Genomic DNA, 6,000 nt, shown 5'->3' on the forward strand with positions numbered 1-6,000 from the left:
GCTCCCAACAAACATAGATGTTCACATCAGCGCTGTAACTTGGCACTATTTTATCAACCGATTCACACTATAACCTGGGTTTGCCTCTTATCTGTATTTAATTTTATTTAATTTTAATAACTGTACAGTACTCTATTTTTGGTAACCATCGTCCTTGATGTAAATATGTAAAAATTGGGTATTTCTGTTTTGTGTCTTGTGTACTGTTTGTTTGTATATGTGTCTTTCTTGCTGCTGTTACAACCAAATTTCCCCTTGTGGGACAATTAAAGGATTATTCTATTCTATTAAAACTACTGAATTAAGTGCAAACTGTATGTCACATTGTCATTATTATTTTACTATTTTATTTTGTGTTATTTACAGATTTTTAATAACCACATTATCATCATATGACCTGAGTGTATGGAGATAGTGTGGTGTCAATTTAGACAAGAACAGCTTCAGTAAGAGGAAGAGAGCTGTCACTGGTAGGTCAGTGAGCTGGGACAGAGGGGTGCCACCTTGTGTCTGTTAGCTTAAAAGTACAAGAGTACAAGAGAACACACAGAAACTCAGCCCTAGAGGCATTTGAAAGGAAAAAGTTAGCAGAATTTATAAGTGTTAACAAAATTACAGTGGACATGTTGTTGTGTCTGACTGGAGTATGTGGCACTCATAGGGATCACTTTTTGCAGAAGAAGAGTCATAAGACCCATTAACTGTGAGTGTGCACAGAGCCTGAAGCAAAAAGCCAACAGAGAAAGTTGTAAACCACTACAATGATATCCTATTATCTCCAACTGAGATAATAAAAAAAACTGGCTGTGTTGAACTTCATTCATTGAAGAGGAAAAAATGCAAATGAGGAAATTACATCAAAAGTATTTTAGATTATATGGGTTGACCTACTAATCACTGATCCCTACTGATTTTGTACTGTATTTTTTTTTAATCAAAAATGTCTGTGTGCTCTGTGTATTTAGAAGACAGGTTTCAGGTCATACCAGACATTCATCAGATTGATCAGAAAGCACAAATTTATTTTGCTTTACAAGAATGATGAAGCACTAATGATGGATTTCATTGTGTTACATCCATTAAAACTACAAGTTTTTTTTTAATTGGGCAGAAGAGTGAGGTATTTCTTCTGCAGAAAGAAGAAGAAGTCAGAGGAGGTGCACAGGGTTACAGCTCAAAGCTAAGACAGTCATTTAGAGAGCTCTTGTGTAGGAGGAGTTATAATGCTGAAATTGGATTTACTCAAAAACATTTAATCACTTTAAATTGAAAAGTAAATGTTTCCCTTAACAGTTTATATACAAACAAAGACGCCAATTTAAAAAATGTCAGCTTTTCTATTCCTACTGATACAAGAAAAATGTCAAAAACACTTTTATCTTTCAGATAAGCCTCTTGATGAAAGCGAAAGCTGAAAATTACATTTTTATTTTTTCCCCTCACTCTGCACTCACCCAATCCCTGCTAGAACATTTAATAAAAAAAATTAAAAGATTAAAAATTTTATTGTACTTTTAACATTTAAAAATATTAAATTTGTGAACTCTACATTGCTTGTCGATGACTAACTAGTTGACTATATGTGTTTTTCCCTGTCACATCTGTGCATACTTATTTTTTCACACTACAACATCTTGTCAGGAAGTCACCCTCTATTTCACAACCACTGACAAAGTGCATTTTTGCCACCACAACCTTACACCTGATGCTGTGAGCGTATCAGAGGCGCGAAGTTTCACTTTTTTTTTAAAGTCTTTTTTATGCTATGAGCCATCTGAGTTAGAGAAACAGATGCAAAGTGTAGTTCAACCTGACTGTGTGAATGTGAAGTCTTTTGCTAAAGGCTTAGTAGCTGACCCCATTTGAGTAACACAGAAATAAATTCTGGGTGTTGTCATTCGGTGCCTGCATGAGATTTAAGTGTTTGATAAAAGTTGCATCCTGCTGAGACAATTTAATTTGAAGAGTTTTCAGGTCCTGAAGATTAGAATCTGAGGGAGAGAAACTGAAAAATAACAGAGCTCAGGACTAACTGAAACATACTTAATACATGACGTAAAAATAACCATGAACCTAAGAATCACAGAGTATTCAAAAACAATCAGCATAATGTCAAACTTTCACTTGGTCACAGATCACTACCATGGCAAAGACACACTATTTTATGAAAGCATTACTTAATTTTCAACCAGTATTTCAAGAACTTATTACTTATTAATTAACAATAATAACACTTATAGTAAACAGACTGTATGTTCTATTAGTTTCTGGGCAACCAGATTAAATTGTTTTACTCATAAGTATTAATACAAATAAAAATAACCAAATAAAAGTTTCTAATATTTTCTTGTTAGCAGCTGTGAAACTAAATTCTTTAAGCTTTACTAAGATAAAGATGTTTATCACTTTCACGGGTAATTAGGAAAAATGTTTACTGAGGACACAGATTAAAGAGAGTAACTGCATAAGATATGACAGTTTCCCTGTATATGTCCTTGTGGCACTGATCGAGAATGGCCAGCATTGCCCATAAGCTCTGATACTGCTCCACCAGCAAGCCGCACAATCTACGCTGTGCTTGCCACAGTGACAGAAAATCTCCATCATTTTGCTGCATGTATTGTAGGATCTAAGCTTTCTCAGTAAATACAGCAATTGCTCGTCCCTTTTTGTATACAGCTTCTTTGTTGAGGCGGCTAGACGTGAAAGCTTTCTTATACAGAAACTTGACACTTGGAATACAACAACATGACCAATAAACTATATCAGGTGCTTGCAATTATGAACAGGAAATGGGCAAAGGAGTCGTTGTTCAGGGGCCGGTGAATAGAATCACTGAAACCGAGAAAAGGTTTGTTGGTTGGTGTGTGCAGGGAAATGAGCGCGAGTTGGGGAAGAGAGAGAGTGGGGGTTTTGTTTTGATTCTGGAGAGAGCGTTTTCCCGGTTGTATTGGCGTCGTCAGTAGGTTCACTGGGGAGATGGCCAATAAGTGAGCAAGAGTTTTATCTTGTCTTGTCCGCAGGCAGGTTGTGACATGGGGGCAAAGCAGATGGTGAGGTCTGGGTGAGTGCTCATTGATGGTAAATGGTAAATGGCCTGTATTTGTATAGCGCTTTACTAGGATCCATAAGCGCTTGGGGTCCTAGCGCTGATTTGTATTTAGTTTCAGTTCCTTCTTGGATTTATTTGTGTTTGATTCCCACAGTGTTTGTCTAATTGTTCCTTCTTCTGTTTCATCCTTCTGGTCTTTGTGTATTGTCTTCATGTTACTGCAATGTCTTCTCTTCCTCTAGAGTGTTAAAACAGAATTTACCTATATGTGATTTTGAAAATAATCCTTCATTCTAATCAGAATATAATATACAAGTTTAATCAATATGATGAATAAGAAAATACAACCTGATGAATTAAATGATTCTAACATTTGGTCTCTCATTGAGATTCTGTGTGGAGTGGCATGTTTGTGCTAATGCTGACCTCGGGCTTAGACAAGGTCTAAGATGGAATGATGGGATGAGTGAGACACTTGAGAGGCTGAATTGAGGATCTCTGACTTTATGATTTGAAAAAGAAGCTATATTAAGTTTACTGATCATGTTGAAATCATAAATAGGCAGGCATGCATATAACAAAGATATTAGTTCAAAAAAATATAAAATAAATACCAGTGACCTATAACAGACAGTTATAAACTCACATTCAACATAATTGAATTACATTGTATTTATATAGTGTCATGATCCTGGGTCGTTGACCCAGCGTTTTGTGTTTCTTTTTGGGTTCATCTTGTGTTTGGTGTTTATTCTGATTCTGTATTAATTCTTTGGGTTGGTTGTCGTGTTTATTATCCCTACCTGTTTCTCCCCTCTGTGCTCCGTTCAGGTCCCTGTGTTTTTGTTGCAAAACAGTCTGGGTGTTTCCGGTTTTACTTTGTAGGTCTGCCTCTCATCATGTCCATTAGTGTCAGCTGTGTCCACCCCTGCATGTCATCTCCTCATTACCTAGTGTGTATTTATAGTGTGTGTTGGCTTCTGTTCATCGTCGGATCGTCTGTGTTTCTCGGTGTAACTACGTCTCTCTGCATTCTCCGCTCCCCGTTTCATGCTTAGGTTTGTTATTTAGTTTTCCCAGTCTAGGTTTTTTCAGTCATTCGTCTTGCCTCACTACCTGTTTAGTCGCTCCACTTCTGCAAATAAAACTTCATTCTCATCACCAGTCAACTGCCTGCATTTTGGGTCCTTTTCCTCCTACACCACACGGCTCACGCCGCCAGCCGTGACATATAGTGCCAAATCACAACAATCTTAAAGTGTTTTATATTGTAAAGATCGTATGTTTCTCTTGTTTAATGCGCCGGATCATATTGTAAAGGCCTGGGTTACAAGTTAGTTTGACTATTGTGTTATGAGTGTTTTGTGTTCAGAATTGCCACTCACTTATGGCATAGTTGCTCCACACCGGCAGCAATGTGATGTACTGAGTGTCACTGAATGTGTAAAAGTGTAGAGGCCAGCCACGCTGTGGAGTACTTGGACGCGTGTGATGGAGCATTGTCCTGCATGAAAATCATGTTTTTCTTGAAGGATGCAGACTTCTTCCTGTACCACTGCTTGAAGAAAGTGTCTTCCAGAAACTGGCAGTAGGACTGGGAGTTGAGCTTGACTTCATCCTCAACCCGAAAAGGCCCCACAAGGTCATCTTTGATGATACCAGCCCAAACCAGTACTCCACCTCCACCTTGCTGGCGTCTGAGTTGGACTCGAGCTCTCTGCCCTTTACCAGTCCAGCCACGGGCCCATCCATCTGGCCCATCAAGACTCACTCTCATTCCATCAGTCCATAAAACCTTAGAAAAACCAGTCTTGAGATATTTCTTGGCCCAGTCTTGACGTTTCAGCTTGTGTGTCTTGTTCAGTGGTGGTCGTCTTTCAGCCTTTCTTACCTTGGCCATGTCTCTGAGTATTGCACACCTTGTGCTTTTGGGCACTCCAGTGATGTTGCAGCTCTGAAATATGGCCAAACTGGTGGCAAGTGGCATCTTGGCAGCTGCACTGTTACGAACTTGTATGTCCGTGTGTTTGTTTGTGCAGGTGCTGTGTTTTTGTCTATGTTAATTTAGCTGTGCCAGGGCCCTGTTCCGATTGGTGCGTGGACTTACTGCCCCGGCGTGATTGGATCCAGCTGGAGGACCCGCCCAATAAAAGGAGGCTGGAGTGCTACAGCGGGAGAGGTCCTCGCATTTCTCCTCATCACCCAGCAGTAGTCCTGTGGTAGCCGCTGGCTGCAGTATACGCGCGAAAATTGTGGAAGTGGAGTGGGTAGGGGTGAGCTGCCGTTTATTTTGATCACCCGTTTTCTCCTGTTTTTGAGTTGGTTAAGGAGGTCAGACTCTGTCTTTATTTTTGACTTTATTTTGGTGAGGTCAGGGGTGCGGGATTTGTGTAGGTTTGTTTTGTTTATTGTTTTGGCCTTGGCTCACCCTGAAGTGTTGACACTCCCATTTTGGTTCTCTTTATTCACATTGTAAATAAATCACTTCACATCTAACGGATTTGTTGCGTGTGACTGCTTGGGTCTTGGGGGGGAAGCGAGTGCCTCGCTCATGTTATGGCCTGGCCCTAGACGGGTCGTAACATGAATTGGGGGCTCGTCCTCTGCCTTTTTCTGTGGTTTTTTTTGCGTGTGTTTGGTCTGTTGGCGGTTTTCTTGGGTGTGGGGGTGGTAGGTGTGTGGAATTATGGAGTTTTCTTTGGATGATTTTGTTACTTCGCCTTCGTGGGATAGAATTGTGAAGTGCAGGAAAGCGGATTTGCTTATCATTGCTAGTTGTTATGATATTCAAGTGTCCTATGGTGCCCGCAAAGCGGAGATTAGGGACGCTTTGTGTGCAGAGTTGGTGGAGCGAGGCATTCTTCCTGCCCCGAAGGCAGCTGTAGAGCAGCCTGATGGCGGGGGTGTGAAGGTGGCTCCGGAGGCTGAGCTGGGGTCGGATGCCAAAG

This window comes from Mchenga conophoros, linkage group LG8, assembly GCF_057382185.1.
Source record: "Mchenga conophoros isolate Kocher_MC1m ecotype Shallow Benthic linkage group LG8, M_conophoros_male_GT1.1, whole genome shotgun sequence".
Lineage (NCBI taxonomy): Eukaryota > Metazoa > Chordata > Actinopteri > Cichliformes > Cichlidae > Mchenga > Mchenga conophoros.